The 10,484-nt window shown below is 52.0% G+C and overlaps 1 protein-coding gene across 2 annotated transcripts in view; it reads left to right on the top strand.

The window, feature by feature from the left end:
* Znf423 (zinc finger protein 423) overlaps window positions 1-10,484 on the top strand; it is a 326,405-nt gene that overhangs the window by 31,674 nt on the left and 284,247 nt on the right. The window lies entirely within an intron of this gene.

Below are 10,484 nucleotides of genomic sequence, written 5' to 3'. Positions count from 1 at the left end.
TTTTTTTTTTTTTTTTTTTTTTTTTTTTGGTTCAGTCTCAGATTTTATTAAATTTAAATTTTTATTCCATTTCAGGCTATAAAATCTCCAAAAGTGACTTTGAAAGTGAACAGGTTTTGGTATGCTGGAACTAGGTTACCTCCAATGCAAATAAAAGAGTCTAGCTTCCGAAGAGAACAAGGCTCCAAGGGTTGGAAAATGTGTGGAGTGGTTAGAGAGTGTGGCACAGGAATGGTCAGAGACCAATTTAAAAGCACATATATTTTAAATGAGACATTTTGTGGACATATGGAACCAATAGTTCTGCCAAAAGCTCAATTCTGGGGATCAAGTCTTAAGAGCTAAACTTCAGTCTTACTACCCAAGGTGATTTAAAGCAGACAAATGAAAGCTCCTTTTTGCTTTCTAGTCTAAGGGGAATCTTAATACATTTTTAAATTATTTGGCATTTTGAATTAATTTTCTTAGAATGAAACGAGATTCTCAAATTGGGATCTTGTAGGGAAAAGACAGCCAGGTAATTAGTGAGCTGGTCTCCTTTTCTGACACATGGATACAAAGGGGGGAGTTGAACTCCAACCAAGGTGCACACAGGATCTATTTTAGAGCAGAAATTTCAAAGTAAGCAACACCATCTGTTCTTTAATTATTTCTCTTTATAAAAAAAGTCACTAAATTTATTTGGGTTACTTCGTTGGGAAGAAATGTCTTTAAGATACTCAGAGCTGGAGCTGATAGAGGCGGTTTGTCAGCTCATATTTGCTAGGTATCCAAGAACTCAGAATAGTAAAGGCATTTTACAATTCCTGTTTTTCCATGCAGCTTCCTCTCAGGCACAGCACGGTTGTCCAGGGCCTGGGGGACCATCCTCTGCTGCTCGTATCTGGGAGCAGAGGCTTTAGGGTTGAGAAGGGGTCATGAAATGACACTTAAGTGTGTGTGTGTGTGTGGGGGGGGGAAGAATCTGACCTCAAAGAGGAGGTAAGCCACTGGGATCCTCTGACCTTTCCTGAATTTTGTACATCTAGTCTCATCCATCTAACAATCTGTACATCCTTCCATTTGTCCATCTGCCTGTCCATCTGTCCATCTATCCATCTGTCCATTCATCCGTCTGTCCATCCATCTGTCTGTCCATCTATCCCCATCTATCTGTTCATTCACTTACTCAGTAAATGTTTCTTGAGAGTTTTCTGTTGTGTGAGTATAGTTTTAGCTCCTGGCCTCATAAAATATGTTTTCTTAGGGAAGAATCAACAGTAATTAGATTAGTAATAAATTATATGTGTCCCAGTCTAGGCTAGTGCTGTCCAACAGAACTTCCAGCAGTGATAGATGTTCTACATCTTACTGTCTAATCTGGTAGCCATTAAGTACATGTGGCTATTTAGATTTGCAGTGTGATCAGTGAGAGTAGGAATGAGTTTTTTTTTTCTTTTGGGACTGTGTTTTACCATATTCAAGACTGGCCTTGAACGCTCAGCTCAAGTGATCTTCCTGTCTTAGCCTCCCAAAGACCTTGTACCACAGACACATGTGTCGTTGCCAGCTTACTGTTTTACTTTAGTTTTGATGGATTTTTCATTTAAATAGGCACAGAGGTTAGTAGCTACTGTAACGGATAGCGCATGCGTCAGCAGCAGCAGTGATCCCAGTACCTTGTTAGAGGTGCAGATTCTCAGGCCCTGCTGCAGTCTAAATCAGAGTCGCCGTGGGGGGAGCCAGACCTAGGAATCTGAATTCCAGTGGGCCTCCAGGTGAGCCTCCTGCAGCTTTGCCTAGACACCTTGGGCTGTGACTGTGATGCTCTGTGGTTCATTTGGACCGGGTGTGTCCTGGACTAGGGGAATTGGATTCCAGTGAACTGGAGGCTTCTGAGGAAAAGGGGTGATTGAGCTGTGATTGGGAAATGTGAGGACCTGGCATGGGCGGGGGCATTGGTGGCCCCCGGCAGTGGGAGGGGTTTAGCTCATTTGGTGCACTTAAAAGAGGCCAGTATGTTAAAGCAATGAGAGGTTTGTGGACGAAACAAGATAAGCAGCTGGTAGCTGTGTGATCGTGGTGTCTCAACCTCTCTGGGCCCCATGTTCTTCACTGATAAAATGGAGATGACCACATTTGTCTATGTATTTATCTAATACCGTCAAAGGATAAAAACCACGTGGACAAACGATACACATGGAGAGGCTGGGAGGAGTGGGCTGGTCTTGTTCTTGTTTTTTTCTTTGTTCTTTAGCTCTTCCTTCCCCACTTCTCCTCCCTCCAGGGACTCGGCGCTGCCTGGACACTGTCCCCAGGCAGGTGCTGCTAGCTCTTTTTGTTCAGGACAAATTTCAAAGTGGTCCCTGTGCCTCTATGACCAAAGCCCAGGTTGGGGCTGGGACTTGCGCTCCTGTTGCTGCCCTGTGCGCTTCCGGGGACGTCCTCCCCAGGCTGCAGCTTCGCTCAATGCTTCCCTACTGCTTTCTGCTTCCTCCTCTTCCGGAGCCCTCCTCTGGAAGTGCAGGAGGGGCCAGGGGAAGGACTCTGCAGGTACAATGTTAAAATCATATGCAACCAAATGCCTTTGGGAAAGACTTCCTAGCAATTTTAGCAGCATCTTTTCTGTTGTCTAGACCTAAGATCAGCATTTTAGAGAAAAGTGTCAAGGCAAACTTTCGCCTACCTTGTTCTGTCCTCCCCTCCCCACTGCAAGGACTCTGGACACCTCCCTGCCCCCCCCCCAAATGTCAGGTGGCCAGAGCCTCAGCTGAGCCCCAGTGATTTGGCAGCTGGAGGTTTTGTCCCTAGAAGATGCCAGACTTATTTTGAGATGGCAAGTGTGGAGGATGCTTTACTGCTGGAAAGACACCAAGTGTCTGATCTCAGCCTGGGGGTGGTGTTGGGGGGCCTGGCTGTGTCCCTTGTAGAGCGGACAGTTGCTTTTCCTCACCTCTCACAAGTCTTGGCAAGTCACAGTGGCCTTGAAGTTGGGGTGGTCCCTGGAACTCAGTGGAGTTTACTATTTGCTAGTGTCATTATTATTATTTTCTGTTTTTCCAAGTTCAAAACACCACCTAGGTCCCTCCTACATGGAGACATTTCCGGTAAAGTCCTTGAAATCTTTTTAGAAGAATGACTGGGGAGAGCTGTTTGGCTTATTGGAATGGATAGGTAACGGTAGACTTTGGGCCTCCAGGCAGGACACTGATTTATGGGGGAGGATCCTGTCCACGCCCCTCTCATTTCATTCTGACTGCTGGCCAAAGCTCATCCTTATGACCCACGTTGAAATCCTGGATTGAGGGTTGCAAACTGGTAACCCGAGCATGTGCCTGGTGCCCGTGTCGTTTCGTTTTGTTGGCTGCTCAGGTTTAAAACACTTAAAATTTAGGAAGGCTTGCACAGAAATTCTGGGTTCCAGCTAGAAATTTCTTAAAGGAATCATAAGACTTGGCAGCCCTGGGCCTGCTGGCACTGCACGGGCACATGCCCACGAGGAAGCCTCTCGCCCCTACTGTGATACCTGTCTGGCTGTGGGGGTCTTGAGTGTTGCCTGCAAGAATGGGGCTAGAGGACCTGGGGCAGTTCTGTCCCAGGATTGCGTCTGAGCTTCTGGTCCAGCCCTGCTTCTTGCTTGCTATGTGACTCAGCACCATTCAGACACCCTCTCTGTGCTTTATTTCCCCTTCTGTCCTAGGGGGTCCCGAACTAACAGGCTGGCAGGTGGGGTGCTGAGCCCCTCACCTCTCTTAACTTCTCTGTGAATTAGGTCCCATCCATCATATATCTCTTATAAAATTAAGGGGGGCTTCCTATCTAACAAGCACTGGGAAACCCCTGGGTAACTTGTTGGACTGTCTCAATTTCACGAGACACTCGGGGCTTCTTTTTTCCCAGAGGAGTAGTTGGCGGTGTCCGGGCAGGGAAGGGACAATAACACTTTTGTTAAGAATGGCCACACTTACTGAGCAGTGTTATTCTGTTGCTAAGGGAGGTGCTTGTTCCCTGTGTCCCCGAGGAGGACAGTGAAGCTCAGAGAGGGGAAGTACCTGGCCAGAGGTCTCACAGCTTGTGAGTAGCGCAGAGCCTGAGTTTATTTCGTGCAGACCCTGAGGCCCTAACCAATGTACCCCCTCTCCCTGAGTGCCTCAGGAAGTGGGTGTCTAATTCACAGTAGGAAAGTGAGCCTCAGAATCGTGCCCAGCTGTGGAGGGGAGGCCAGTGCCATGGGCTGCTTCCTAAGGAACCAGCAGCTTCCTGTCTCAGCTTTCTTGCTGGGCACTTGCACCACACTGCCAGGGATGCCAGCCTCCTCCTGGCTTGTTGCTCTTGCACCAGGCTTCCCTTGGCCAGAGCTGTTCTAGTCCACGTTCCTGGGCTCACATGGGTAGAGAAACAGGCGTGAGGCCCATTCCACCTTACATCCTTGGTGAGTGGGTTTTTTTTTTTTTTTTTTTCGGGGTATTGATGATGTAACCAGTGCTTCAGATCTAGCTGGACAGCCATTCAGTTAATTGGGCCATTTGGAAGGAACCTGGAGGACTGGGGTAATTTCGTAGTTCTCAGGGCCAGGCCTGTGACCTTTCTGAGCCCCATGTTGCCCATCTGAGAAGGGGAGCACACTGTCTTTCTCTCCCCTAGTGCTGGCCATGGCACCAGCGCCTCACTCACACTGGCTGAGTATCTGCCCGAGCCACGGCACAGCCCCTACCCTCGTCCTGGCTTGCTCCCCCTCCAGCCTCTGCCCTGTGGTGGGTAAGTGAATGGAAGCCACTTGCTCCCAATAAGCCTAGCAGCGCCCAGTGGGCAGGCGCATGGTGCCATGACAGGTCTTGTCTGAGGTCCTTCAGCCGTGTCAGGGCCGCCTTGGTCCTGAAGCCCATACTCCCCTTGGCCTGGGGGCCCAGCCCAACTCTCAGCCCGGTGGCCTTGAGCCTCTGGTGGAGTGAGGGTGCACCTTACATTTTCTGCACTTGCTGTGCCTTGGTCTCTGTGTTTGCAGGAGGAAGAGGGGGCGCAACCACTCATCTCTCCTTCAGGGTCTTCTGGCAGAGCTTGGGGGGCTGTGTGTGCTCCTCCTGGCAGCCCAGGCTCTTTGCACAGTGGGCGGTGTGTCTCACTAACTCCTGGCCTTTCCTGGCTGGGGATGAAAGTGATCTCAGCCCCTGCTCTGCATCCTGGTCCCTCAGAGTGTGGTGGCTGCTCGTGATAGACGTGAGCACTGTCTAGCTTAAGTGAGAGGAGATTTCACGGAGGCTGAGAAGAACAGGTGGAGCGAATGGAAGAGCAACTGTGGACTCAGGGTGGCTTCAGAGATGAGTGGTGCAGGGAGGAGCAGTTGTTTTCTGAGCTAACGGGCTCAGGGCAGGAGCACATGCTGACAGCCTGGGTGTCTCAAGGCTGGGCAGTGGCTCCCTATCACACAGCCACATGTGGCTGGCAGAGGCAGAGACAATCGACCCCTGGAGGGCCAAGCCCCTGCCCGCCTGTGCTGCTGACCTGGTAGGCTGCTCTGCCATCTTGGCGGCTCAGCAGTGAGGTTGAGGTGCAGAGACAGCTGGAGTGAATCGAGCTATTGCTTGCCAAGCTGGCTTTGGCTTTGCCAGATCACAGTGTGGGTGACATTGGGGAGGAAGGGGCCCTGGAGGAGCCCAGTGAAGTGTCGTTCTTGTACCTGCAGGGAAATAAGAGTCCAGATAGGGCAAGGACCCCTCCAAGGCCCCATAGGGCAGTAGGCCTGGATTTGCAAGAGAGGAGCAAGCTGGAGTGGCAAAGTGAGTGTAGGCATCCTGGTACCCCAGTGGTGAGGTACTAAGCAGAACACACATAGACTTTTAAAAAACGTGAGTTGTGGCCTGGGGAGATAGCTCAAGGGCATAAGCACCAGCTTGGCAAGCCTGAGGTCCTGAGTTCAATCCCTAGTACCACAAAAAAACAAAAACAAACAAACAAACAAAAAACTTTAAAAAGTGAGTTGCTAATGAATACATGGGCACAAAAATAATAGCAGCTCCAGTCATGCATCTGTCCTCCCCTGAGGTCACTGCTATTCCTCATTTTGGTGTCAGGTTCTAACTTGGGCCCACACATAGGATAGAACCTCCATGCGAGGCACACCCTGTGTCCCCTGCCTTCCTTGCTCTTCAGCCTCTTAGAAATGCATGGCTTCAGGACTTCCTAAGCTGACTTGGTGCATGCATGCACAGAAAGCCACCAGGAGTCCAGCAACCACTGAGACCAGCCAGACCCTGCACCGCTTTGCCCCAGGGTAATTGACAAAGGCGCATCCAGCTCAGGGATTCTTAGGGGTTAATGCTTGGGATATGAAACGCTGAGCTTTCCTCAGGGCTCTGGACTTGGGGACATGTCAGTGTTGCCTGGGGAGGCCATGCTCAGAGTCAGGGTGGGACAGCATGGGGTTAGCCCTGGGGCCCTGGGACCCTGGGACCCTGGGGACCTTATGTTTCCAGCCCCAGGCTAACTTACTGCACTCCACAGCCTACTATCCCTGCAAGGCATGCAACCTTATAGACAGGTGGGGAAACTGAAGAAAATGGCTCAACATCTTCCAGCTGTGCTGCAATTCATACAATCACACTGGTTTTGCCCTCTTTCGTCTCTCATAGTCAGGTGGCAGGTAATTATAACCTGGTGGAGGGGCCTAGAGACCAGAACATGCTGGTCTAGGTTTGGCATGGAGATGGGAAGATTTGGATAGGCTTGGGTTCAAATCCTAACTCCGCCACTTGCTGGCTGTGTGATCATGGATGAGTAACCTCTCTGAGGAGAGATTTCCTCATTTGTGAAGAATGGTTAAAAACTACCATGGGCCTCCTTAAGAGGCTCACATGAGTCTGCTGTGCACAGGACACCAGCCCAGCCCTTCCTGTCTGTGTTCCTGGAAGTCATACATGTGGAGTTGCCGTGACTTCCCCCAGAGGTCTGTCCCCTGTGTGCAGACCTGGAGGTGCAGGGGAAGGGGAAGAGCCGGGGGGAGGGGGGGCAGAGGTCTGCACTGTTCCTCGTGGCGGCTGTGCCACATAAGCAGATGGCCCTTAGTGAGGCACGGGGGCGGAATCTCCCTGGTGGGCTGTGCCTCGCCCACCTCAGGCAGCTGCCCTGTTCCCAGATCCGGGGTCCCAGGCGTGGTGGCTGAGGCGGGATGGTCAGGCGGGGCCTGGGCAGCTGACGGGGCCTCCCGAGGGCTGAGGCCAGCTGCAGCCTGAAGTGTGCAGAGCCGTCTGCCTTAACCCATGCGCTCCTGCGGGCCTTTGGCTTGGGGCGAACGTTCTGCGCTGTGTGCTTTTTGCATGTCCAGGGCTCCCCTTACAGTCAGGCTGGAAGGCTGTGCATAGTTTGGCTGGGCTTACTTAACTGTTTAGGAGGAGTCCATAGAAACGTTCCGATTTCTGCCCTCCTGGGAGAAACCAGATCAGCCCCTGTTGAGCACTCTCTGGGTGGCAGCTGTGGCAGCTGATCAGGCCCCTCCCATCCAGGACTCATTGCTTCAGCCAGCCTGGAGCCCCTGCAGTCACTGGAGGGCCAGCAAGGCCAGCACTCATCTCCTCTTCTGTCTAGGTCTTGTGGCCCTTGGGGTCTCTGTTCCACTTGCCCAGCTCCTGCCCTGGCGGCCTCACAAGCTCGGCCCTTCCCAGATAGCCTCTGCTAGTGGAATCCTCCCTGATGGTGTCCTGGCTTCTGCTGGTTGGTCCTGGTGTGACCCCTTGGGTCCACATAGCAAGCTCATTCCTTCTTCCTCATGACAGCCCTTCAGATGCCTGGGGACAGCTCTCGGGGTGCCTGAGCCTGCCACCTCCTGGGCTAACAGCATCATTTCCTTGGCTTTCTTCTTACGTTGTTGTGAGCCCCACACCCCATTATGCTGAACTTCTTGTCGCCAGTTTTCCAGTGCTGTCCAGTGCACCTGAGGGCCTGGCCACACCTGGGACCACTGGTGTACCCTAAAGGGGACACCTGAGTATGTGGATAGCCTGTGGCCTTGCTTTTCCTAGGGGCCACAAGGGCAGCTGTGGTTCTCTCTCTGCATGCACCTGTACTTAAATTTCCCTCTACAATCTAGGGGATTAAATAAAGTCACAAAGCAGAGGGCTTGGGATGAATTCATTTTAAGGGTGAATGATGGGTCCCTGACTGGAGCTTCAGGGAAGCTGGAGCAGGCTGGGTCCCTCTGCCCCCAGAGAGTCCACCACCTTGGGAAGCCTGATACACTCAGGTGTCCCAGCTGAGCAGGGTGCCTGGAGAAAAGTAAGGGACCCAGTGGAACAGCATTTGATTTATTTAAGGTACAGAGGAGCCAACGCAGGGAGCAGCCACCCCACCCCAACACAGGGGAGGCATACCAGAGATGAACAGCTGCAAGGGTCTAGGAAGTGAGGTGGAGCCCACAGAGGTGGGGGCTTCAAGAGCTGGGTCGGGGTGGGCACAGTGTGTGAACTCAGAAGAGCAGGGCCACAGGGGTCGGCCTTGGGGACTGCAGCCATGGCAGCTGCTGTCTCCCTGCTGGGGACCCTGCCTTGGCCTCCTCCTAGGTGAGGAGCGTGGGAGCTGTGGGGCGTACTCCCTTTCCAGACTTTGCCCTGCCCTTGTGGGACTTGCCATGCTGGCCTACAGACCCCTTTCTGGGTGTGTTTCCCAGGTGGCCACAGCTTTATCACCTGGGTGTACAGGGCCAGGAGTGGGGGCTGCTCTTTTCAGGGAGTGACTAATGGACAAAGCTTTGACTTGAGAGTATTCTTGTCCAGAAGGACTAAGCCCAGGGGCTGGGAAGAGCAGGCTGGGTGATGGGCTGGGTCCTGTCTGCCAGAGGGTGTTCATGGTGATGGCATGCAGGGGGTCCTCTGGGACAGACACTTCAGCTGCAGGCCCTGGTGCCTTTGTCCTCATTGCAGAGGGTGTGGAACGAGCCAAGCCAGTCCATAAGGACAGGCAGCACATAGCCAGGCATGGTGGGGCACATCTGTAATCCCAGCACTCTGGGAGGCTGAGTTCAAACCCAGCCTGGGCACCTCTGTGACTTTAGCAAGACTGTTTCAAAATAAGAAATAAAAAGGGCTGGGTTATAACTCAGTATGAGGCCATGGAATCAACCTCTACTAATGGGAACCAAAAAAAAAAAAAAAAGGAAAGAAAAGATAGCATGCAGAAGGAATGTTTGAAGCCTGTAATGTCTCTAGGGATGGTGCTCAGGTGTGGAGTGGGGACCTGGGGCACAGAACCATTCTTGGGGGCTCACTCCTTTGCTGTGGTCCTTTTCTCTGCTTCTTGGGGGCTCTGTGGTGAGTGATGCCCAGGGCCTGGTGGGTAGGACCAATGAGATCCGGCCAATGAGATCCGGCCATAGAAGGAGGGGGCACTAGGGAGCATGTGTTCTAGCGGTAGCCCCTACTGCCTTGCACCACGCAGCGCCCTGAGGGTCCAAGTAAGAAGCAGCCCCTGCCATCAGCGGGCCAGATGTGTCTTTTCGACTGGTGGTGGTGAGTGTCACTGTGTGGGTGTCCTTGCATGATGTGTGGGCTGCTGTTTTGATCGAAGGGAGCCAAACTGATTTTTTTCCTGGCCCATCTTTCCACCATCCAAAGCAGAAAGTTAAATAAACACAGCCAAGTATTATCACAGGACAGGAGGAAAATGAACTCCGTCCCATTGGGCAGGCCACATCTGGCAAGTGTTGGGCTGCTCATGGCTGCGATGAGACAGATGTGGCTGGGGTAGGCAGGGCTTGGTGTACCCCCTGCGTTGGGACATGCTTCTTTTCAGGGCTCTGTGCCAGCCCTGGGGCTTGTGGGGGCTGCAGGCCTCTTGCCTTCAGCTGTGTCCCCTCTCGGGCCTTGCCTTTGGCCTGGGCTCCCCCAAGCCTCTCCAATACTGGGCCTCCCTGGCTAGCCCGGAGCTGGAAGCTCAGCTACACCATGGGCCACACAGGTGGGGCTGAGGACCTGGGCCCTGGAGCAGAGACAGGCACATGTGTGGGCTGGGGAATGTTTTTTTTTTTTTTAAATCATCCTTGCATATTTATTTTATTGTCCATTAGGAAAATGTTGCTTTCTGTGTTGGTTATAACAAAATTCATCACTGGCACACGAAACGTGAGGTTCTGTGAGCAGCGTGGCTCTGAGGGAGGCTGGAAGAAAAGGCTTTTAAGTAAAGAAGGGAGTTTATAGGGCTGTTCAGATAGCTCAGTGGACTAAAGTGCCTGCTTAGGCACAGCGCAGCGTCCAGGTTCGATCCCTGCATGCTGTGCCAGCTGCGCCCCCTGGGCACTCTGAGATAGTGATTGAGACTGGGTGTGGTGGCACACGTCTGTAATCCCAGAACTTGGGAGGCTGAAAACAGGAGAATCACTACGAGTCCGAGCTATGTAGTAAGACCTTGTAGACCCTATAGACCTTGTCCTAAATACATTACAAAAAAGAAGAAGAAGAAGAAGAAGAAGAAGAAGAAGAAGAAGAAGAAGAAGAAGAAGAAGAAGAAGAAGAAGAAGA

Source organism: Octodon degus, unplaced genomic scaffold, assembly GCF_000260255.1.
Source record: "Octodon degus isolate 3935 unplaced genomic scaffold, OctDeg1.0 scaffold00173, whole genome shotgun sequence".
Lineage (NCBI taxonomy): Eukaryota > Metazoa > Chordata > Mammalia > Rodentia > Octodontidae > Octodon > Octodon degus.
The sequence above is the reverse complement of the archived record's forward strand: the minus strand, read 5'-3'. Positions and strand labels throughout refer to the sequence as shown.